This window comes from Danio aesculapii, chromosome 8, assembly GCF_903798145.1.
Source record: "Danio aesculapii chromosome 8, fDanAes4.1, whole genome shotgun sequence".
In the NCBI taxonomy this organism is placed as follows: domain Eukaryota; kingdom Metazoa; phylum Chordata; class Actinopteri; order Cypriniformes; family Danionidae; genus Danio; species Danio aesculapii.
This window is the reverse complement of record NC_079442.1, coordinates 28,980,246-29,005,569: the sequence shown is the minus strand read 5'-3', so window position 1 is coordinate 29,005,569 and position 25,324 is coordinate 28,980,246. Positions and strand designations below refer to the sequence as shown.

At 34.8% G+C, this 25,324-nt stretch overlaps 1 pseudogene; it reads right to left on the bottom strand.

The window, feature by feature from the left end:
• Positions 1-544: 544 nt before the first annotated feature.
• Positions 545-20,463, bottom strand: LOC130234062 (homeobox protein aristaless-like 3; annotated as a pseudogene).
• Between the last annotated feature and the right edge of the window lie 4,861 nt (positions 20,464-25,324).

The following is a 25,324-nucleotide window of genomic DNA, read 5'->3' as shown; positions in this document are numbered from 1 at the left end:
TTCTCGTAAAATCAGGCTGGTATAAAACATAAATACTCATTTTATACAGTGGTAGTTTGTTGCTCCCTTTGAAAAAAAAATATTTGTATTATTTTTATTTCAGTATTGTTATTAATATTATCCCCGGTCAGACACATTAGAAATGCAGAATTTTAAGACATCTGCTGGTAGAGTAAAAACATGATATTTCAGTCACATGGCAATTAACTTTTTGATTAAGTTGCTAATTTATATGAATTTTAATGAGGGTGTGGGGTTAAAATCATATGTTTTCAGGAGGTCCGTTTTTTTCAATGTCTGTTTTTCTTGATCTTTAGTGTCTTTGCAAAACGTAAAGCATCAGTCGATCACGGACATATATTTTAATTTACTTTAAACATTAACAGAGCTAAAATCCACTCTGGGTGTGACACATTTATTATTATTAAATGAATCTTAATATTATCTTAAATTAATTAAATTACTATTTAGGTTATAGTGCAAAAAATAAAAACAATTACCACTAATGTCACAGAATAGACTGAGAAGTCTGAAAAGTGTCAGAATTTTTTAAAAGAAAATTTAAATTACATTTTAATATTTTAGCACTTTTATTATCATTTTACTGAAGTGTTTTAAAATTGTATTTAAAATTATTAATATTATCATTATTACAGCCTATGTGTTTTCTTCGTGAAATATGCAAATTCGCTATAAGACCAAGCGTCTTTCATAATGTGATTATAAGAAAAGAACAAAATCCCAAATTTAGCAAAATGTTAAAAAGAATAATATTTTTGAAGCATTACGAGGCTACGCCATTGCTTTGAAATTGCAGTGCATGGACTTTAAATAAACAGATCATTGTGATTTGCTAGTGTAAACACAAACATGGTTATCACTATATTTGTTGTTATCGTTCTTGCTGTGAACAGCCCTTGACACTAGCATGGCGGTATGTGCACACATGCTAAGTGTTTGTTGGCTCAGTGAAATCGTGGCATTCGTCCGGTCATGTTGGCCAGGATAACAGGCTTCCGGGGTCTTTGGTTTTCATGCGCAGGGCAACCAAGCCTGAGGGCTTATATTCAGACTCGGGGCTAGCCTCGAAAGTGTGGGCCCCGAGGGATCCTGGGAAGCCGTGGAGCGAGTATATGCCGTTAATGCTGGGGTGGTGCGACGGGTGATGGTGATGATGGTGGTGGTGATGATGATGGCCAGGAGATGCAGACATGCCCATCAGTCCAGGTAAGTTTCCGTGAGGATGAGGGTAAGGGGACATACAGGATGAGGGCATGTTCTCTGTCCCCAGAACACAAGCACTGGACGCTCCGCCGGCACCTGTGGCTCCTGCACCACCCGCCCATAAACTGTTCTGCATCTGCAAATAAGACCAAACATAGCATCTTATCATTCCTGCGAAACATAGAAGGTTTTTATATTAAAATAACAGAAACAATAAATCAAAACTAACTTGAGAATGTTTTTCATTTTATTTTCATTTATTCATTCATTTTTATTTCAGCTTAGTCCCTTTATTAATCTGGGGTCGCCACAGCAGAATGAACTGCTGACTTATCCAGCATATGTTTTATGCAGTGGATGCCCTTTCAGCTGAAACCCATCACTAGGAAACACCCATACACTCTCATTCACACACATACACTACGGACAATTACGCTTACCCAATTCACCTAGTGCATGTCTTTGGACTAGTGGGGGAAACCGGAGCACCCGGAGGAAACCCACGCTAACACGGGGTGAACATGCAAACTCCACACAGAAATGCCAACTGACCCAGCCGAGGCTTGAACCAGCGACCTACTTGCTGTGAGGTGACAGTGCTACCCAATGCACCGCCCTCATTTTATTTTATTATTTTTAATTATTTTGGTAGCATTTTTTAAAATGTGGTACAGCAAGGATGTTTTAGTTAAAGTTATACAATGCATTAACTAACAAGAACTAATAATAATCAATGTATTTTTTACTTTATTTATTTATTTAATTATTCTTAAGATAATAGAAAACAACTGCTCACTGTTGCTTCATCTTGGCTCAGATCCATTGAATAATACTGGATTACCACATACTAGGGCTGGGCTATTCAGAATAATCTATCTAATTTTTTCAGGTCAATTTTTGAACCCCGCTCTGCTAAGCATGATTTATACTTCTGTGGCCACTTTGCAGGCACATCTGATCTCTGGTCAAGTAGGATGATGAACTCATTCTTGAGCCTTACTTTGCACTACATTGATGATGATTGAAAGCTGTGCCAGAGATGCCTTGAAACGGCATATTTTCCATTCCATTACAATTATTATGTATTATGTAATACATTAAAATATTATTTACAGAATATGCAAGAGTTATTTTATTTAGAAGAGATACTGCTTATTTTCTACTTTGAATATGAAAAACATTAAAAAAATAATTAATTTTGTTTCCAAAAGTGCAAGTTATGGTTTTAGACAATGTGGGTTTTAATTTCAATTGTTCAACGTTGATGTTCAATAAATACTCATATGTAGCAGATAGTGTGTGTTTCATTCAAAAATCTCTCACTTGTAATATGTGAGCATATTTACTGCACAAACTTGTCATTGAACTATGAGGGCAAAAAAATAAAACAAATAAATAAAATAATCGTTCATTAATCATAATCAAGTTACAATGTTTAATTAATCGAGATTTTGATTTTATGCCAAATCGCCCAGCCCTACCATATACTGTACATTGTTTGGATTCAATAATGTGTTATTAAATACTGAAATACTGAATATTAACCAAGAATAACAAATGGATATGTGTTTTTCATTGCTCTTTTATGCTAACTATTGTGGTTGTTCAATAATGACAAGTGAAAATTGTTCTAAACTGTTTAGTGTTAGTAGATAATGTTGAAATAACTATGAACTCTGATGAACATATGCTTAAATAGTTTTTTAATGTTAATGTCAATTCATTTGGTTACACATTAACAAGTTGAAGTTCTTGTCAAATGTTTATATTCTATAAATTTGATTACTAGTAAAGTAATGCTGAAATTAACAAATAAATAATTAAATATATAAATAAATGAATGAATAAATAAATAAAGCAAGCAAACAATCAATTAAATTATGTAAAGCTAATCTAGTACACTAATATTAACAAATTGAAGATTATTGTAAAGCATTAACACTGTTTTTTAATAATGTATTACGAAATTCTGAAAATAGAATAACTAAGGTAAATAAATGCTTTACATGAATTTAATAAATGCTAAATTCTAATTCATAATTTATAAATATTATGTATGTATAATTTATAGCAGATGAATACTTTTTCTATTAATAAAATTATCTGGCTTTAGACTGGCATTTTTGTGTCATTAATATGCGAACATTCAGCTAAACCAAAGTAACACTACTCTGTGTGTGTGTGTGTGTGTGTGTGTGTGTGTGTGTGTTGTGTTAAACACTAGACGAAGGCTCTCTGTAATGCTCGGTGTGTGTGTGTTTAAGTGTGTGTACCTGGTATGTGTCGGAGCGAGGGAGAAGGGAGATATCGTATGTAGCAGCAAAGTGGTTTCGCACCTCTTGCATCTTCCCGTAGCGCTCTCTTTTCCGCCATTTGGGCCCGTCGGTTTTGGAAACCACACCTGAGAAAAAAATACATTTATTAGGCTAAAATATGAATTGCAACCGTTTCAGTTCATTTTCAATGGACCGGGTAAATGAGCAATATTGAGGAAAGACACTGTATGTGTATAGGTTTTACCATAAGCTTAAATACAGTTGAAATCATTATTAGCCCTCCTGTGACTTTTGTCTTTTAAAATATTTCACAAATGATGTTTAACAAAGCAAGGAATTTTTCATAGTAATTCCGATAATATTTTTTCTTCTAGAGAAAGTCTTAGTTGTTTTATTTTGGCTAGAATAAAAACAGTCAATTTTATTTGCCCCCTTAAGCAATATATATTTTTGAGTCTACAAAATCAAAAAATCTTTGTATAATGACTTGCCTAATTACCATAACTTGCCTAAATAACCTAGTTAAGCCTTTAAATGGCACTTTAGACTGAATACTAGTGTCTTGAAAATATCTGGTAAAATACTCTGTACTGTCATCATGGCAAAGATAAAATAAATCAGTTATTAGAAATGAGTTATTACTGTAAAACTATTATGCTTAGAAAGGTGTTCTTTCCGTTAAACATAAATTGAGGGAAAAATAAACAGAGGGGCTAATAATTTTGACTTAAATTTGATAAATTTGAAAAATGTTATGTTTGAATATGTAAGTGAGGTATTGTTTATTAAATATGCACTAATTTGCATGCATTTCTAGCACAAAAACTTTCAATACAGATGAATCAGGTTAAAATTTTTGTTAGATTTTCCCATCGTAGAGATTAAGGTTTTGCAGATAATTTTTGAAATAATATTTGAAACACTTAAAAATGTCAAAATCTTAAGTGTCTTTTAAGTGATCATGTAGTGTCTCAACTTAATACTTTTGAAAGCATTTAAATCTGTAAATAAATAAATGTATTCATTTGTTATTATCTACAATTAAAGCATGTGTTCAGGTTGTCATTTCCTTTAAAATGTTAAAGGATACACTGATCATTATGTGACATATTAGGCTGGGTAACACACCTGAACTCTGGCCTCAGTAAGCTCTGTCCTCAGTGCCAGCTGTTCTCTTGCGTATACATCTGGATAATGTGTCTTCTGAAAGACCTTCTCCAGCTCCTCTAGCTGAAAGGTGCTGAAAGTTGTCCGGTTTCGCCTCTTCTTGTTTTTGCCTGAAAGGTCGATGGAGTCCGCAATGGAGTCTCCTGTCAAGCCGTTGGACGCCTCTTTCAGTTTTCCACAACACTCTGAGTCCAGAGAGGGATAGCCAAGAGGCTTGGAGAGGGTTTTATCTCCTGCTGACAAAACACAGAATGAGCGCTGTTGTGTGCAGAGATACAGACAGACTCGATTCATAACTAAATGCAGATCAGTGACTTTTTGATTTATAGACTCTAAAATGGCTGGGTTATTTCAACATTATAAATTAGGATTAAATGTGGACAAACCCAACCTCTGGGAAAAGATTTATATTTTAACCCCAACAGTTGTGGTGGTCCAAAACTGTATGCAAATTTTGGTTAATTGACCCAGCATTTTTTTTAAACAAATGCAACTGTGCACAGTCTAAATGTAATATCATATTCTGAATATTTTTCATCTCCTAATGGATCAAACACTTTCTGGCAGGGATAAGTGGCCACTAAGTGAAAAAAGACAAATATAGAAAATAAAAGTCAAATACAATATAATGAAGCATTTATGTATCTAAATTAAAAACAAAGTGAAGGTAATTGGTTAATAAAGTTTCTTTATTGTCAGACATTGGGATGTCAAAACATTTTACCAAATCAAGCTCAAACTGAGTTTTTGAACAGGAAATAGATTTTCAAATAGTTTAAAAAAAAAACCTAAGACAGCAATGACTCAATTAAAAAATGCTAAGACACATTTCTCCCCTCGCTAAAATGTATAAATATGACCTTTACATAGAACGGTGAGAAAACAGACACTTCAGATTTATTATCTGTTTACTGAATTTGGTATTTACTAGCAGATAAATTAATGTGTTTTAAGAAAATGGGCATTTGTGTTTTATTTTAAACTACCCACAATTTGCCTCAAAATTTCAAATAATAATAACAATTTAGAGGCAAAAATACAACAGGACAAAATAAAAGTTTCCATCCCTAAATATTGGGAAAGGTATTTATGTTAAATATGCTAGGCCTATAAAGAGGTTTTTAATTGCAAAACCAAGTTAAACTATGATCAATTGAATCGTGTATTTTCCCCCAGAGCTGTATATTTTCATTAGTTAAGAAATTTCAGTCCATATTTAAACAGTTCATTATTTATCCATGTTTTGCAAACAACCAAAGATTGTCCAAAATGTGTGCATCACGTTAATACGAGGTCAAGTCACAAGCTCTTTTTTATTACTTTGCTTACGTTAAATGTTTCCAAAATCAAATCTTAAAGGTGACCAACAATGACTTTTGGTGTAAAAAAACCTCCTGTGTTCTACTCACTCCGAAGCACTCTAAATTGGGGACTTTGGATTGAGGTCAGCACTTGCGGATCATGAAGTCTTTCGCAACATATAGGCGACACGAAGCAATAAAAGAAAACGTAAATGCATGGCGAGTGGATTTCAAGTGTCTATATGTTACAGTAAAATAGAAAGAAATTCGGTTCACAGCTCTTACCTCGAATTGTCCCGACATGTTGCTTTAAAACGAAACGTGCGACTCCCCGCCCTGATCGCATGGAATACACACTTGAAGTGACCATGGCACCGACAGTGGACTTGTGGAAGGTATTCAGGTTTTTATCTTCGATTGGAACGTAACTAAAAATGTCGTCCCTATCAAGTGTGCCCTTTAAAGATCACAAAACGTCGAATTCGCTGACGAGGTTTCTGTCCGAAGCGGTTCATTCCGCTGTGGCGACCCCTGATAAATCAGCCAAAGGATAGTGAGTGAGCTAGGGTTTCTGTCCGATAGAGCTTCCTGACAAGCTTTAAATGACGCCTTTGCTTTTTTCATTATTTTAAATAGCAGCCTACAACATTAAACCAACCTTGTGCAAAGAATCAATTTCTCCTTCAAAATTTCTGTCTCTATAGCCCACTTTAAAATGGAAAATAGCGCTCTGTCAGTAGAGCTTATTGTTTTGATTAAGCTTGAAACCTTGAGATTGAATGGCTTGAGTTAAGAATGAATGTTGCTCAAAATGCTTGCTTGAATAATAAAAACGCATGTCATTACAAAATCCACAGCTGTTATGATGTGACAGGTTAAAAGGTTTGTATGAAGTGGAAGAATTTTGACAAAACAAAAAAGATCCCCTAAAATCATTATAACAATAAACATCATTCAAACAGGACGCGTTTGCTTTTCTCAGGAGAATATGAAGGATGGGAAGAGCTGTTTTAAAAGAAATACACCACAGAGCTTCAAGGAGGGTGTTTTTCATGACTTCTTCAATCCAAAATACACTTGAAAAATGATTGGGTTCCCAGAACCTTTTAGTGAAAAGTTTTAAAAATATATATTTCTTAATGCAAAAGAACATTTCAATATTCTATGTAACCTTTTGTGAGATGTTATAACTCTTATGCCAATAAAGATTTTTAAGAGAAAAGCTGATAAAGGTTTTCATGCAATATTTTATGCTATTCTTTATTTTAATTGACAATGAATTAAAACATCACTTTGTGAGCCAAGGTCTGGTCTTAATACAGAAACATCTACAATGTAATTTTGTTACATTAATTACATTTTAATTTTCACTAATCAATTACACAAAGTTACTTAAAAAAAGGTTTCACAACAATGCTAGGAGAAAAAAAACTGTTGTGGGTTCCACAGAGAACATTTCCTAAAAGTGTAAAGCGCATTTCTATCATGTTAAAATCTTAAGATTACTTTGAAGACTTAAAAAGTTTTCATGGATGTAAAAATGTTTTTTTTTTTTTTTTTTTTGTCAATAAAAATTATTATGACTTCAAAAAGTCAAGTCACATAAATAGGAGAAAACATTTTGTTCTTACAACATAATAAAAACAATTATTACTAAACGATGGCTTGGAGAGTTGGCTCATAATATTTTGGTGATGGTAGTGTTGTTTGGTTTCCTTACAAGAACTGTACTGTGAATTTGAGTGAAATGTAATTTAGATGTTTCTAGATATTAAAAAACATCTGACCTTGGGTCATAAAATGTCCTCAGGCAGTTTGCTTTATAGCTCAATGTGTCTTTTCTGCTCAGTAATACAAGTAGCAGAAAAGATTATGGCTCTGTCCAATTTAATTTTCACCAAAACAGAGGAAACCATTTACTAGAGCGACAAATTTGTAAAGCACATTATCTCTGATCTCATGTATTAGTGCGGGAAACTAGAAATAGCAGGGTTAGCTGTTTTAGAAACAACCAAACTGTTTTTTTTACTTTAAAAAAAACTCAATTTTACTTGAGATCAAGATGTCTCCATTTGTCTTCAAAAAAGAAAAAAAGAATAGAAATGTAGAAAGAAGTCTAAAATAAATTAAGTGCAGTGATGTATCAGAAACAGACTCTAGACTCCGGCCATACAGCAGAAATAGCTTTGCAAGCTAGAAAAAAAAATTATTATAAAGGATGATCAAGGACTTTCTTGAAATGGTCCTCTTGTTATTACAGTGCCTGCCATTTAGAAGTGTTCTTTTCTGTCCAATCATTTCAAACTATATTTGTTAGACACGCCCCCATAAGGTGAGGTTCCCAATTAAAAGAGAGAAGACCATCTGGTTGATAAGATCTCCTGATCTTAAAAATAAACAAAGTTATCCCAGAGCTTAAAATGCTCCAAGCTGTAAATTAATAAAGATTATTGGGGTATGTTCACAGGAAAATGCCATTTTAAGATTAGATGTTAAATTGAGTGTGTTGCAGGCTTTTAAATGTATTGGGGAATTTCAGAGTAAATATCGTTTAGGAGTCAATGTTCATTATTAGAACATGTGACAGAATAGACAGGCATTTAAGAGGAACAAGACAGACTGCCAGGCCTTAAATGCGCTGACAAAAGATGGTGATAATTTTGAATACAGTAAATCTGAATATTGTTTCTTCACATTTGGCCTATAACACGAAATATTTCATATGTATGGCTACTCCATAAACCGACTTGCGATTGAAGTAGGCCTATACGTTCCTATTGAAGAAGAAAACGTGAAATCAGCACGGCTTTAAAGGCCCTCCTGTTTAAATAATTATACATACTTAAACTCTAACAGTGTTTTATTTATATTTTATCTTTATTCTGAAAAAAAAAAAAATGATAAAAGAAAGCGCTACAGCGAAAAGGCCAGGACTTAAACTAACTCAGGCCGCTTTTTAACCTGAGAAATATCAGTCATCTATCTTAAGGAAACTAAAACTTATTAGGGTCAATGACTTAAGACAAAAACATATAGACCTAAATAAATGTGTTTGTTTTGAGACTGGTTATAATTTTATAAATAAATTTATAGATAAATGTATCAGTTTATCTAAAAATCCATCTCGATATATCAGGAATTACACAAAACATCGTAACCCTGAGATCAAACTTTAACTTTTTAAAGAAAACTATATTATTTAAAAGCTGTAGATTGCTTATTGTTTACAGTTGATATTTTCTTTAGCTATTCTTTATCCTGTCTTTCGCCTTTATCTGTTAGTTTCTGTTATGTTCTCGGGATATATTATTAGATATTAATAATTAAAGAAGTTATATACTGGTTTAGAAAGCTAACAAAAACTACTATGTAAAACAAAATACAAAAAAAACAAACAAAAAACAACAACTATGTGCACCGTAATAGGCCCTAATGAATAATGACATATTGAAAATAGGCCATTCCCAAAGTGCATAAGCAGATGAATTCCAGAATTTGACCGAAATAACTAGAATTGATAATGAAACTAATTTGATGACCTTAATATGCAAATACGTTATATTAAGGAAACATATTAATGTCTTTCACATTTCCAATAAATTCAGTTTAAGTAGCCCTAATTGTTAAACATGAAAAAATTCTGTCACACCTTTCAAATAAAACTAAAATATACATTAGTTATTTAAACTTTAATTGAGAATTATTATTTATTAATTCTACAAAAGCCAATATTATCCTAAAAAATCTCAATGACAATTTTTAAAAACGGTTTTCACTCACCATCGGAATTAGTCTCATAAATGACGAGTTCTTCTCGGTGATCGATGGTTTTTGGTCCTGGTTTATATTCTCCACATATTTAGTGTGTTTTCCAGGGTGAGGCGCGAGGAGTTGTGCTGCTGACGCCGTGCGTAAAGTCCGCGGAGCCGCCGGCAGCGTAACGTCCCATAAAAAACTCATGGCGATGCGCAAGAGCAAGATGAGGAGACTTTGAAGGTCGTCACACGGAAAGAAAGAGCTTGAATTATGCTCCAAACCCGGTGAATTCTCCGGCGTGATCCTGTTAGGAGGCGAGGAGAAAGACAAACAGCCTCTCGGTCTCCATCACCTCGTCCCGAGCGCGAGAGCGAAAAAGTGGACTAAGATGCTATTTACAGGGGACAAGTTCGTGTATAAACGAGCGAGATGGTGATTTTTTTCCTCACCACTTTATTTCAAGTGGGTGGGATTTAGAGGATCAGAAACAAAGAGCCGTGAACTGGGAGGGAAGAGTGAGACATCGGTCTGATTCAATACGCCCAGAAAATTCAATCACGTGCGGCCCCTGTCAATTAACCGTTTACCTCCGAAATGTTTTCTCTTAATAAAACGAGACTGTAATGAGTGATAGGAAAATGGGATTGAGTCGAATAATTAAGCCTAGCTCGGCCCTTATAACATTAAATTACTCAAGTAGCCTACTGGATCCAGATTTCATGGGTTTTGATACGGAGACATTTACGCCCGACGAAGTTGCCAACAGTCGCTGTCAGAAATCAATCAAAACAGGCATCAACACAATTAAAGCGCACTGGTAGTAACATGCGCTGAATGAATTTGATAATGATAAATACATCCGAATAAAGGACATTACCATAAATCAAATTAAGAAAGAAAGACCTGTGAAAAAATAGACTGAAACTGCCGCTGTTGAGATTTTATGAAAACATCAGACGAAAAAAATGCATGCTCCAAGCTAAAGTATTTATCTAAACTAGAACTATTTATACTCAAATCAGCAGATGATAGTTAAATATAGACCTGTACATTTGTTAACATTTGAAGCAAACAAAACCTCTCATGAAAGTTTTCCTTAAACTATTGAACACCCATTCTTGTGTGTATATATACTTTAAGTACATATAACTTTAAGTAGTAGGTTATAAAATTTGCCTTTGATCTGTGATTTTATTAATTAATTATTTATCTATTAATTTATTTTTTGCAACATTGAGCATATGCGCACATTAAAATGAAGACAGCGCCACATGAAACTTAGTCATAAACAGCGGGTCGCATTAATGCATCTAAATAAAATGATCCAAATACGTCATTAGACGTTACACAAGATGAACAATCTTCTCTGAGAATAAATTCAACTGGCATAACTTCTTTCCACTTCTCCCATCGGAAAAGGGCAAACTTCAAATTTACATCCAACTGATAACGCGGAGAAAACACATATAAAGCAAACACATTTTATTTAAAGCCTAAAGAAAACACAATTTATAAACGAATATTATTCAATACATATGGTGATAATATCCGTATATTCAGGATTAATATAGATAAAATGTCATCGTATAGAAAGATTAATTTCAAAACGTCCGTTGCATCACTTTTTTGCTTAATTTTAAAACCACATCAATTTAATGCGAACAAAATTAATGTATCATTAATAAATTATTTTTGCATGTTTTAAATCAAGCATATTTTTGTTATTCAGATGCATCCAACATCGCCGGGAAAAGAAGAAAAAAATGACTTTCCAAATAGTTGTGTGAAATTGCGTGAGTTTCGATCAAAGAAATTAAAACCTGCTGATATTGCTGAAATCTCTGCAATTGATCTCTAAACACAGAGCACTTAAAGGGCTTTCGCTGCTCTCCAAGATATCTTAACAGTTTTCTGAATATCAATAAGGCCGCATGGAGCCAACCTGACGGACAAGTGTGTAAACATCCAGTCCATTTGCTTCGGTCAACCAACATAAGCAGCGTTTCATTCGATGATGAATTCACCAAGCAAACGGAGTTTTGGAATACGAAGGAGATCATATCACTTCCTATGACAAGAATAAGATGTTTTGTTGCACTCAAAACAGCCTCGTTTGAAAACTAAAAACACTCTCGAATTCTTCATCAAAACATTAACCTCATATTATTGCACACATTTATAAAAGCCATATTATTTAAAAGTAACTAACTTGAGTTTGTTTAGAGCTATAAATGGGACATTATTTTAAGGGGCATGGAGAAATTATGTTTGTTACAAATAAGAAAAACTGAAAAAAATAATTGAATTTGCAAAAACCCTTGAGCAAATAGCTAACATTTAGCCATGCACAGACAAGATGAAGATGAAATAGATGGGTTAAAACGCCGTCGTTTCATCGCAGTGATCCTGAATACCATCAGAAGGATGCCGTTAATTACCGAAAAGAAGTTAATCAGAAGGACATGACCGGCCTGCCGCTCGTGCTTGTAGTGGCATGTTTGTAACCCAATTAATGAAGAACATGACTTGGATTAGGATGTAGTGGAAGCTCATAGACGAAAACTAGAGACCCTTGGAATAGGACCACCGCATGCTGTTGTTAAAATTACAACGGCCACTGAAGATGTACAGAGAAACTTACAGATGCACAGGGATGTAGAGCGGATTAACTGAAGTGCGCTTTTAGGTATATCAAAAAGACTTTTTGTTAAATTACAAATTCATTTAATGTAAAAACGTTTTAAAAATACACCTTTAAACCTTTCCCCATTTCCCAAACACTTTTTAAATTCTCTTTGATGATAGAATTAGACGAATTTTAAAAATCATTATTAAAAACTGGTCACTTTTCCAAAAATTGCTGATAGTCGAAAACTGTTATGACTATAATACTATAATTTGGCTGCAAATGTTGTTGAGGAAATTTAGAGCAGCTAAAAGAATCACATTTCTAAAAACACACCACCTGATATTTAGTGAGAGTATGTGTGTTTATTTTATAATAAATGCAGACAACTAGGGAAAGTACTTACAATTGTTGCCAATACAGCAAAATAAACTCCTATTAAAACAATGTTGTTGATTTCGATCTCCAGACTCATAATATTTATAAAACGAGTAAACAAGAACAAGAGTTACATCTATTTAAAATATGTAATAGCCCCTGGCAACCCCTGATAAAGAAGAGAGAAAGCCAAAGGAAAGTGAGAATAAAGTTTGTCATAGGGTGTTCAATGGCATTTTGCTTATCTATATTTATAGAAAGGTTTGCTTATAATGCTCAATAGCTTTGCATATACTATATGGAAGTCAGTGGGGACCAGTGACCAGTTTCGTTACCTACATTCTATCAGGTTTGGAATAAGGGTGAATAAATGTAGACAGAATTCAGATTTATGGACAAATTGTTCCTTTAAACATTGTTCCTTCCTAATTCAAATTACATTCAAAAATATTCTTTCCAAAAAATTTAAGTGCAGTAAAAGTGTAACACCATTCTCCCACACTCTATGTACTTCAACATGTCTTAGTCAATGTGAACTCAGTGGATGCAGTTCACACTGGACACTTTCTTGTGTATGATCCAGAAGCCTCAGCCAAGGTTTTGTGATTCTGGCTCAGGGTTAAATGGCTGAAATCCCACGGAGAACATTTCAACTCTCGCCTGAAGTGATGGTGTGTTCTTAAAAGAAAAAACCCAGTGGAGAAAATGTACTCCAGAAGACAAGTTTGGAGAAAATATCAACTCTAAGTTGGCTGGATGGCCTCAGGAACCAGCGCTCTAACTTTGGTGTTGACAGAATTGGCATACGCACAACCACAGCCATATCATTTGCATCTGCAGGAAAGCAGAGTTGATGCTCTCCTCGACTTCAATAGCTTGCTGTTATCATTAAAATATGACAACCGGCCATACAGAAAAGAATATGGCCCATATTTCTAAACTGAACAGAGAAGCAGACGTTTTAGAGCACAGAAAATAAATGAAGAAAATGAACTGCATGTGACTGACTGGTTTACTCCTCCTAGAATTCCAATTATAATGTAAACTCTTTACAAGTAAATTGGCTTCATTGCCATCAATGGTTCCATGAAGAACCTTTAACATCCATAGAACATTTTCACTCATAAAAGGTACATTTTTTCTTAAGGGCCTGAAAATTTGCTAAAAGTTGGCAACACTGTGTCATAGTCAATGGCCACATCTGTGATGCTATACAACATCCTGACTAAAAGATTGTCCTCAGCCATTTCCATCACATCTATAACATTGACCAATAGGAGCACAGACACTCTTCTGTGCACAGCTTCCAAACACTGTGAAATGGAAAAGAAACGATGTCTAGTGCACTGTCAAAATATATGTTAGAGAACAGTTCTTTATTTTTGTTATCCATGCATGTTTGTGCTTCTAAATTGCATTACGGATCTTAATTTCTGTTTGTTGACATTTTGTTTTGAAATGATTTATTGTCTGGGTTTGGTCAATTTTGGCAATAAAAACCATGGACTACAGTTTCTTATACAATAAACATTTTCCATGACTACATTTTTTTGATTTCTAAAAATGTCAATAAATGTTACTTTTTTTAAACTGCAGGTTGAAATTTTCATAATCAAAACTTGCTATAGCAGACCTCAAGTGCCATCATACAATTCAAAAGTATAAATACTTGTATATAAACAAGCTTGAAAATGATGCATGGAACTGCACTGGTTTGGTTTAAGCCATCAGAACATTTTCAATTTGTATCAGTAAAAAAGAGGCATATTATTTATCGAGTATGCACTGTGTGGTACCCTCTTAGAAATAAAGATACAAGAGCTGTCGCTGGGTAGCTTTTCAAAAGGTCCATATTAATACCTTAGTGATACATATTAGTACCTAAAAAGTACAAAATTGTACCTCTTAATTTATTTAGGTACTTGTACTTTTGAGGTACCAATATACAAATATAGAATATACTCTTGTACCTTTATTTCTGAATGTGTACCGCATGGCTTGGTTCTTGGTCCCTTGCTTTATATATAGGTGATATCCTTAAAAACAATAATTAATAATTGTTTCCATTATTATGCCGATGATACCCAATTCTGCATCCCCTCACAATTTAATAATTGTACAAATTCACAAAAATAAACAAATTATATTAAAGATTTAATGACTAATAACCTTTTATTACTAAATTCAGAAAGAAACCGAGGTCTTGCTTTTTCAACATAGGCTCATTCTAAAAACGTAGCACTATATAGGTTTCTGGAGATACTTCCAAATGGATGCTTTCCCGCTCTTACCAGTAGGTCCAATAGCTTGACATGTACGTCAGCGGACTTGAGACGCAGAGAGGAGTCGACCACGACAACGGAGGCCAGCAGGTAAGACAAAAACAGAAGTAAAAATAAACAAGTGAATAGCAGGGTGAGAATGTGGTAAAATCTGAAATGAAAGGGCTTTTGTTTTTCTGGATTGCTTTTTATAACTGTCAATTGGGTTTAGGGAAGTGGATGTTCAGGACTTTGAAAAACACTATTGGTTGGGTTTAGGAAAGGAGGAGGGTGGTTCAGTCAATCGGTCAGTCAGTCAGTTGACAGCGACCACTGGTGGATTTACTCCAGAACAGCAGGTGTGAATGGCACTTGCGAGAGAAATTTAAGATCTAAAAAAGTGTACACAACGGCCTCGTGAAAACAAAAACTGCAAAACGTACCTCCTAGGATATATTGGCACTCTCCAGAAATTTATATAGCGAATAAGGTTTGTGTTTTTTTGACTGATCAACTCACATGCAAAAACCTAGAAAACGGCCTAACCCTTGATGTTTGGTTAAAGTCCTTGACATCAGTCAGTACATTTTCAAAACCACAGTATTCAAAAAGTATTAGACAAGAAGTAACTGTACTGCCTACTACTAATTCTGTTGAGGTTGTAAAGTGGGCATCCAATAGACAATTTACTATCCCATAAGGCCACTGGAGAACATGTTTGACTGGAAGTGGAACAACATAACTAACAGGTCATGTGATAATGACAATATCGTAGATGTATTCAATAGAAGCCAATCATACCATAGTATAAATAGAAGGACAAAATAATCCAATCACCTTTACATTGAATATGAAGGCAAAATGTGCATTTCTTTTTCAAATAAAGAAAAACTGATGTAGAAACAATTTATAATTGGGATCTCCTATTCGACACTGCATGAGAAATGTGGTCACCCTATTCACACCCTGAACATCTAAACCCAGTCACCAAAACACTTCAGACTATACATTAGGAGGAACATTGATTTCTGGCCGGCTGTAGATCTCCAGCGGTTCTTTGGGTTTCTGGTAAGTCATCAAACGTTGACCCTCGCTCCTCCGCGTGCTGTGGCTTTGTGGCCACTCTTGTTTCCTGAACCTGAGGCTGCTGAACCTGTCCCTGGCATGACCTCACACAGGAAATCAGTCCAGTCTGTGGCCCACAGTCTCTCTTTCCCCTTTTCTTCTCTCCATTACATCCATTTTCAACACGTGACCCTTCTGAGACCTTCAAATCGCACAGTGCTCGACCTACTGTAGTACTGCCATCTCTGTCACCATTCTACATCTATTATGAGAAAGAAATAAAATAGCAGATTTTCATTACTGCTTCACTCCATCAAACATGGGGGTCTGACATGGTTTTTTAAATTGAGAATGCCTAAAATAACTCTCAGAAAAAAAAAAACTAAAAACTGAGTCTTAAATTGTAAAAAAGTTTAAAGGTGATTTTAACTTGCATTACATTAAACTGACTTACAACATCTTACAACAAAACTTGTGTGTCTTAAAATAGAGATATTGAATAAAATAAAGTAGAAATATAGTAACATAAAATATGTTGTCACAGCTTCATATATTTATTGTGAAGGTATGATTGGTGTTGAACAAGAAAACAAGATGCAGAAATGTTAAGAAATTTTATATGATTATATAATTATATTTAAAAGCATTTAATAATTAATACCTTTTCTACATAATTTACTAGTTTACAAGGATATATCTGATAAATTCAATAAAAAGAGTAAATTAAGTAACATTTTAATGATTTGTGAAATTCTAAAATAAAAGGTCAAACTACACCTGGAGACTTCATTTTCAGTTTATAATGTCCATGAGGCATCCGTTGTGTTTAAACAGGGAGACCTTCTGTGCTTTTAACAATCTGATTCACACACTCTGATCATGTGTGGAGGTCTTTATCATTCCAGCCTACAGGTTTGAATTGGAGTATGTGGAGGGGAAGGGGCAGTAATTGAATTATGTGCCCTGCATGCAGGGAGATGATCCCATATAAAGAGGATGGATTTTCCTCTAAAGGGCTCTTTCTGTCTCTTCCTCTCCCTCCGTCCAGCTGAAGCCGAAGCTCTGATTGACAGCTGACGACCTCTGGGTCATAACACATGACAAAAGGAGTCTGGGAAGCGGGAGTTTGTTTCAGAAAAGCACTCAAGACTCAAGGCTGGTCTCTCTCTCTCTCTCACTGTGTGTATGGAGGACACTGGGAAAGAACTGACTGTCCCTCAAACGACCCCACGCAATTTCCAAGTCTTTCCAGACTGCATTAGAAGACTGAGAGATTACTATATTACTAAAAAAGGTGAGATTTGAATGTAGTAGTAAAGTTTAGAGTCAAATTTTAAAACCTTTTTACACTAAAATGTGTCTAACGGGATTAAGAAGCTCTTTGCATCCTTATTAAAATCACTGTTAGTAATATCTTCAGGCCAGTATAGCCAGGGGGGAACTCAGGTGGATTGAAAGACGCAATCCTCACTGACAAAGGTCCAGAATTTGTCCCATACTTGAGCTAATTTGTCCTATTTTGATTGCTATGCCATCGTAAGTTGTGAAAACAACTCATCGAAGAAGGCATTAGGACCAAGAAGAAACTGACTTAAGTGACATCATCTTTCACTACTGACCCACTATATAGCAAATACAGTATCAAATAGTGAAAACATCTTACAAGTAAATTTCATCCTAAATCTTGGAGTTTATTCTTGAAATATAATATCGTTTAAAATATATTTATATACACACACATACATATATAAGTAGGCAAAAAGTCTACTTCTAAAAAAATACATATATTAAGAAATTCACTTTTCAATTGATTTTAATTATTTGAATAATTTATAATTAAATTAGGCCTCTAAGCTTCTCTGCTCAACACATAAGTCAGGGGTCGATACATTGCGAATAGAGAAATTGATAAAGCGCATGCCTTGAGCACAAAGTTGAACACCAAACGTGTAAATGCCCTTGATCTAAATCTAAAGTAAAGTGCATGAATGATCCGTGCGTGTCTGCAACAATTACCATGATTGATAAATACAGCAACGTTCTTGCGTCTGACAGGTTTTATTAACGGGCTATTTGAATACGTCATCTTGTTTGTTCGTTTTTTTCTGCATGCTGACCTATATTTTTTTTGTAAACGCAGCTGTCAAAAGGAATATAGGCTACCTGAATTTTTTAGGAGTTAAATCCGATTATAGAAAGTGGTTGTCTTGTAAAAAAAAAAATCAGTTTAGAGAACAAAATTAAAGTTAATGGATCTGACATCGGAGTTTACTGCAGCGTGTACGCAGCCTTAAGCTTTAAATCACTTTGAATTGTTTGCCAACTCAGAAGAATTTTGACGTTATCAATTAAATTCTGTCTGATGCTATTCTGTTTAGGCTATCCACCAGCAAGCAAGGAGAGTAAGAGTTCATATGGCTACCCTCTTATCATTCCTATTATTAGCTGAGTGACTCTAATCGGCGACATACCGACAGTAACTCGCTTTCCTCATCTCTGACTGCAGGAATCCGTAAACAGGCTCCTCGGTGAAGCCATCTGGGTATCAGTTGACCTGGCTGCCGTGGACACACGCCACAGCTAAAAAATAATAATCCCTAAATGTGTTTATACTAAATGGGGGAGTTGGTGGCAGAGAGTCTCTGTGACCTGTGGCTCTGATTCAATTAAAGGTGCTCACACAATGACCATGAAGAAGTTTCTGAAGTTCAGATGCTCAGCCATGGGATTTTCATTAGCTGCAGCCCGAGGCAGGGTCTTTCTCCTCAGATATGGATAAATCCGGAGAGTTGGCCAAGCATTCTATTTTACCTCTTTTCTGTCCCATGTATGGACCTCAGTTATGAAAAGCCAAAACATTCCTTAAACACCCTGTCTCTCTAATGTAATTGTTCTGGTATGCAATTTGTACCGCCTTTTGCCCTAAATCCATAGAGTCCTGTCAAACATGTTATTCTAGGTTTATTCTAATGATATTTTCCTTTTTAGTAATTCCAGGTTGTTTCTCCTGATATCTTTTTTCTTTGGATAACGAGAAGAAAGTCAAAAAGATTTTTGGACGATTTGATTTTGTATAGGTCACCAATTTTTTAGGACTGATCATGGACATTCTGCACTGAGAAAGTCGCTGTTGCCCTGCGCAAAACAAGTACAAAGACAAAACATTTTTTAATATTGCCAGAAATAACACCATGAAATTTCTGTGGACTAAAACACCAATAATTGACAGTCTTGTGCATGTTTTGGCCTTGGCATAATTCATTCCTTCCCGAATTTTGTTTTCCAATAAATAAAGTAGAGCCTTATTTTCGACACAAGCATTGTGGCTGTTTCATGAGTCATGCGTGCGCGGGACAAAAAGAGCCCTTTAAAACTGTCACCGAAAAACGGATGACCGATCGTGTCTCTTCAAAGCTTGTAGTTAAACCCATGCCAACTTTCTGACTTTCCCGTGGAAGTTAACAGCAACTCACAAAAAGACGGCCAATAATAGATTTGTCTGTTCGTGAATTAACAATTATCTCCACTGTCACATTTCAAATAGCCCACAATTCAGAAAAGAAACAGCGGGCATATTATTGCAGTGAACAAATTATAGGCAAATTCTGTGAGTTAAGAATAATATGTAGCTATATAATAAATATTTATTATAAATATATAAATATAAATATGTAGCACAAATATTTATTCTTTTAGGAAATGCTTTAAAATAAAGACTCAATTTATTGCAAATTACAAATAAAAAAATTAAAAACGGTACAGTTAAAACTGTATCTGATTAAACTAATTAATGCAATTTGAAGAAGCACGTTTGCTAAAGAATTAAATGCGATGAAACTGCTCATTAGTTTAAGTTAATGTTTTAATTTAAATCGCACACTTTCATTCCATGTAGAGAGACATCATAAACTGCACTGCATCGTATTTTAGGTCGTTTAGTCCTACATCAATAAATTAGGCTACTACAATCAGATAATACACATTTCTCTAAAATTGAAAGAAACTAGAAAGCTCGAAAACTATTTTAAGTTAAAAAAAATGCAGGTATTTAAGTGAACTGAGATTTTATGACATATAATTTGCCTTGTAAATGATTATTGGGCTATTGGTGTTATTATTATTGATGAAATTTAAATGTCGATGAAAGCTAAAGGCTATCTAACAGATTTAATTTGACTGCAATGATAGCAAAATATAAATCGAAGTGATGTTCTACTTGTTGTAATCTTCTGGTGCAAAGGTTAGACAAACGCTCACCTTTCAAAAGCACTGGTTTCAGGACTACCGATGTTCTTTGACCGGCCCGGACTGGACGGTGGACGATTTCGGATGATTGGTGATGGAGGTGGAGAGTTTAGGGGTGTCTGTCTCAAATCACGGTTTACGTAGAGCGAAGATATCGTCGACATAAATATTAGGCTAATGTTATGCTTTCAAGTTCTTTGAAATAATATATGCTATTAAACTTTCATCGAATGTATATTATTTTTATTTGGTTGTATTATTATTGTTTGGTAGTATATCTGTGGTGGTCGTTAAGTTGGTTACAAGGTAACAACATGAAACACAAAACCTTCAACATTTAAATGAATGAATTAATTAGGGGATGGCGATTCCTGTTTGTTATTACTGATAACATAAATTTGTAAAAGAAAGGTTATTGTCAGGTCAAAATAAAACCAGTAGCCTATTTTTTTTTCCTGGGGTCACAACGACCCATTAATAAATTAATAAAATAAATATCCATACAAAACTATCCAATTACAAAATAGATAACATCAAGGTGTTCTAATGAAATATATATTATATATTTCACAATCATTCATCTTCTGCTGACAGTAATTTTTATGGTATCTATAGGTATTCAATTTTATACATTTCAAATTAATATGTAACATTATTTTTTGGAAAAAACAACAAATATGTCAAACAAACAAAAAAATATTCACATGAAAAATTGCATCTCCTTTTGTCTATTTGTATATTGTTGGGGTGAAATCAGTCCATATTTTAAGGCATATAACTTCTCTCCATTCATATTTATATGACATTTTTCCATATTATCTGGTTCTGATGAAATAAGTGTGTTGGAATGAGACGTAGTAGTCAAGAAGAAAGTAAGTGGAGGAACTTTCATTCCTGGCTTTCACTACAAAAATCAATTACTTAAAAATAAAAAAGTATAACCCAAAGCCTTAAAAGTGAAAAGTTAACTTAAGAAAAGCAGTAAACCTGTAATTTTTGAAAGGTTAATTATATATAATTTTATTTTTACGCATAATATATCACTGTGACGACCCCTGATAAACAGGGAATGAGCTGAATGGAAGTGAGTGAGTGAATAATTGAGCAGAGTGAACACAATTTTAAGGCAAGGGATTTACTCAATTTTGAGTAAAGTCAACTAATCACTTTAAAAGCAGAGGGTTTACTCACATTTTTTCAAAGTCAAGTAATTGCTTTGCAATTAGCATGTTAAGTACACTTAAAGTATAAGAGTATACTTTAAAAAAGATTTATATGCACAGTCATTCAAAGTATAGGACTTCTCCAATTGATAGCGAGTATAAACAAAAGAAAGATCCACGTTTGTTCAATGTCTGCAATATTTCTCAACAAACATTGTAGTAAAAATATCTTTACACTTAGTTAAAATAAAGATGCGGTTATAATATTACAACAATTTTTAATTCATTAATTAATTTTCTTTTCGGCTTATTAATCAGGGGTCGCCATAGTGGAATGAACCACAAACTTATCCAGCATTCGTTTTACGCAGCGAATGCCCTTCCAGCTGCAACCCATCACTGGGAAACACCCATACACACTCATTTACACACATACACTACGGACAATTTAGCTTACCCAATTCACCTATAGTGCATGCCTTTGGGCTTGTGGGGAGACCGGAGGAACCCAGGGAACATGATGAGAACATGCAAACTCCACACAGAAATGCCAACTGACCCAGCCGAGGCTCAAACCAGCGACCTTCTTGCTGTGAAGCGAGAGCACCCTCTGCGCCACCCTCTGCGCCACCACGTTGCCACAAAATTTTTTTCATGGGTTTAACTTATTTTGAGAAAATCCACAAGCAATTAGCAAGACATTGTCAACAAAAACTTCATGTCCTCCTACAACTCACAATTACATCATATAGATTTCTGAAAGCTGCAACATGTCCCAGGTAACATTCATATTACTTTAATTAACAATATCTGTTACAAAGTCAGAATCAATTTATGGTTTTCCATTCTTGATACCTGCAGTGCAAGATCCAGAATAACAACCTAAATTTGGCCCATGACCCTAGGTTGTGGGACCAGTCTGAATGCCAGACTCCAGCAGCTGTCAAAGCGCAACTGCACAGGAACAGCTTGGGTCATCTTCATGTGCCCTGAAGCTCATCCTGATGGCCCGAGGCACTGGACACGCGCTCTGACCCTCGCAAAACCACCCAGACACTGGACATAATGCAACCTTTCATAGGCGTTTCTGTCGATCTCCTCTTGTGAGTATCGAATTCTTACATCCGCAGGACTGAGGTTGATTCTTTTACAAAAGGATCCACAGACACTCATAATAACATAGAGGCATGTGTACATACACAGACTCACACACAGAACAGGCCTGGTGCATACAAAACCCTCCCATTCTTCCTCAAAGAAACCCTGAGATGCAAATACATGGGGAAAAAAAAGGGAAGAAGGAAACATTGGTACTTTACTGACAGCAATACAGCTATGAAATTTCAACACTCAAATGCAACAGCTCTCACTTCCAAAAGAGGCTGAGTGAATGAGAAACCACATCATACATCCTAACAGGAACATTACTAGTATTTCATGCGAACTCGATCCTCTCACTAAAAGACAGAGGCTGATCTTGAATTAGACACTTGTGGAATCAAAACCTAAATTGTTTGGAAATACTCTGCACCTAAAGCAATAGGAAGCAGATGACAATCAAAAGCAGCATCAGATTAAAGCTCTATTTGCTAATGCCTTTGACACAAAGACAAAAAATATTCATAGTGGTATCTGAAATGAAATGTTGCTGTAAATTTGCTCCCCCTCAAGCTATCCAAGATCTGAATGACTCATTTCTTCAGTCGAACATTAAAAGAACGTTTCAGATGAAACTGTGGTCTCTGGTGACTCAAGTTTTTGATTGAAAGTCAATGGCTACAGGCACTTTGGAAGTCTTTTTGGGAAAAAAAATTTACAAGTAAAACAAATGAATACACATTGCCCTAATGATACGCTGAGGTCTTAAGAAGCAAAGCGATTGGTCTGTGCAAGAAATCGCACATTATTTACAACATTATTACCTTTAATCCACAGCCTTGGCCAAGCGGTCCAGAACTCACTCTGCCAAATGATTCATAGCTTTAAATAACACAGATATGAGGCGAGCATTTTCAGCTCAAAATGACTGAGAATGTACACGTACAACAAACATCTTACAGAAATACACAAGTAAACACACACACAATGAGTCTATGAATTGATAATGGCACTGCTACCCAACCGTGTTCTGTAGACTTACATCCCCGAAGCAGTGCAGAAAATCTAATTTATTGAAGCGCAGCGGCAGCTGGATTTGCACTTCCGAGAGAAGGATTCCATTACAGCCTGCGGAACCTAAACTGGGATTCTGCGAGTCCTGGACTGCTTAGGGAGAGTGAGGAGGTTTAGCCTTTGGGCAATGTCTACGGAGCACCGGCTCCCCCCATACCCTGCACATCCATCGCTTATGGACAACAGTCATTTGAAAGTCCTAGTATTTAATGGTGGCTGTTAAATTGCAAGCATAGTCCACCAGCTTGACTAGAGTCCTTCTTGTAACTTGAATTGGACATCACTGTTTGTGCAAATGACCAAAAATGAATTGCAGTCAAATGGGCTATATGCACAGCTAGTGTTTTTCAGCCAATGACGAACTTCCGGTGAAAGCTTTATGTCACTATTTTCAATTTCATAAGGTTTATTTGACAGCATCGATGTTGTAATGTTATTCTAGTATAATCAGTTAAATAGACGTACGTAAGCATCCATTGGGTTGTTAAAGCGTAAAAAGAGATGATAGACGTTTAAAAACAGGCGCCGTCATTGGTTGTTTCAATTCCATTGAAAATATTGGGATAAAATTAATTTCCATATTTTAAAGATATGGTGCGGAAAAATATAATTAATGCAGTGCTTTTGTTTAGTCTGATTTTATATTGTATCTCAACCAGGCAGTGAAGATCGCTGTTTCTTAAAGAAATCAGATCTTGAATGCAGTGATTTTGTATGGGATGACAATTCACCGGAAGCCCTGAGGCTGGCTGACTTAAATTAAAAGTCTGTGTGCATAAACCCCTTTCTATTATGGATTCCAAGCAAATATAGACCATTTCAATGTGATCATGTCATCAGTAAATAAACATTTCTTACTTGTTATCAAACTATTTCATAACTGTAACAAGAGGCAATCCAATAATACCGTTATGATAAAACAGCTAATTTAACATTTATCAATATGTGGCTCTTTTTGAATTATCGGAAGATGTAGAAATTAAGACCATAAAACAGGAAATATGTTGAGACCACTGTTTTTGTTTAAATCCCTCAAAAATTGTCTATATGTTACTCAAAGCAAAGTTGTGTGTAAGTGTAGAGAGAGAGAGAGAGAAGAGAGAGAGAGAGAGAGAGAGAGGAGAGAGAGAGAGAGAGAGAATAGTACCTTATCAAATAAAAGTTGGGTTAACTGTCAAAAGCACTGCTTGTTCTTCAGATTTTCAAATCAAACCAGCAAAGCAATTATTGGTTGACTTGAACTTACATATAGTTGAAGTCAGAATTATTAGCCCCTCTGAATTAGCCCCCGTTTATTTTTTTCCCCTAATTTCTGTTTAACGAAGAGAAGATTTTTTCATTACATTTCTAAACATAATAGTTTTAATAACTCATTTTTTTACTGATTTATTGTATCTTTGCCATGATGACTAAATAATATTTGACTAGATATTTTTCAAGACACTTCTATACAGCTTAAAGTGACATTTAAAAGCTTAATTAGGTTAATTGGGTTAGCTAGGCAGGTTAGGGTATTTAGGCAAGTTATTGTATAACGATGGTTTGTTCTGTAGACATTCGAAAAAAAATTAGCTTGAAGGGGCTAATAATTTTGAGCTTAAAATGGTTCATAAAAATTTAAAACTGCTTTCATTCTAGCTGAAATAAAACAAATAAGACTTTCTCCAGAAGAAAAAATATTATCAGACAT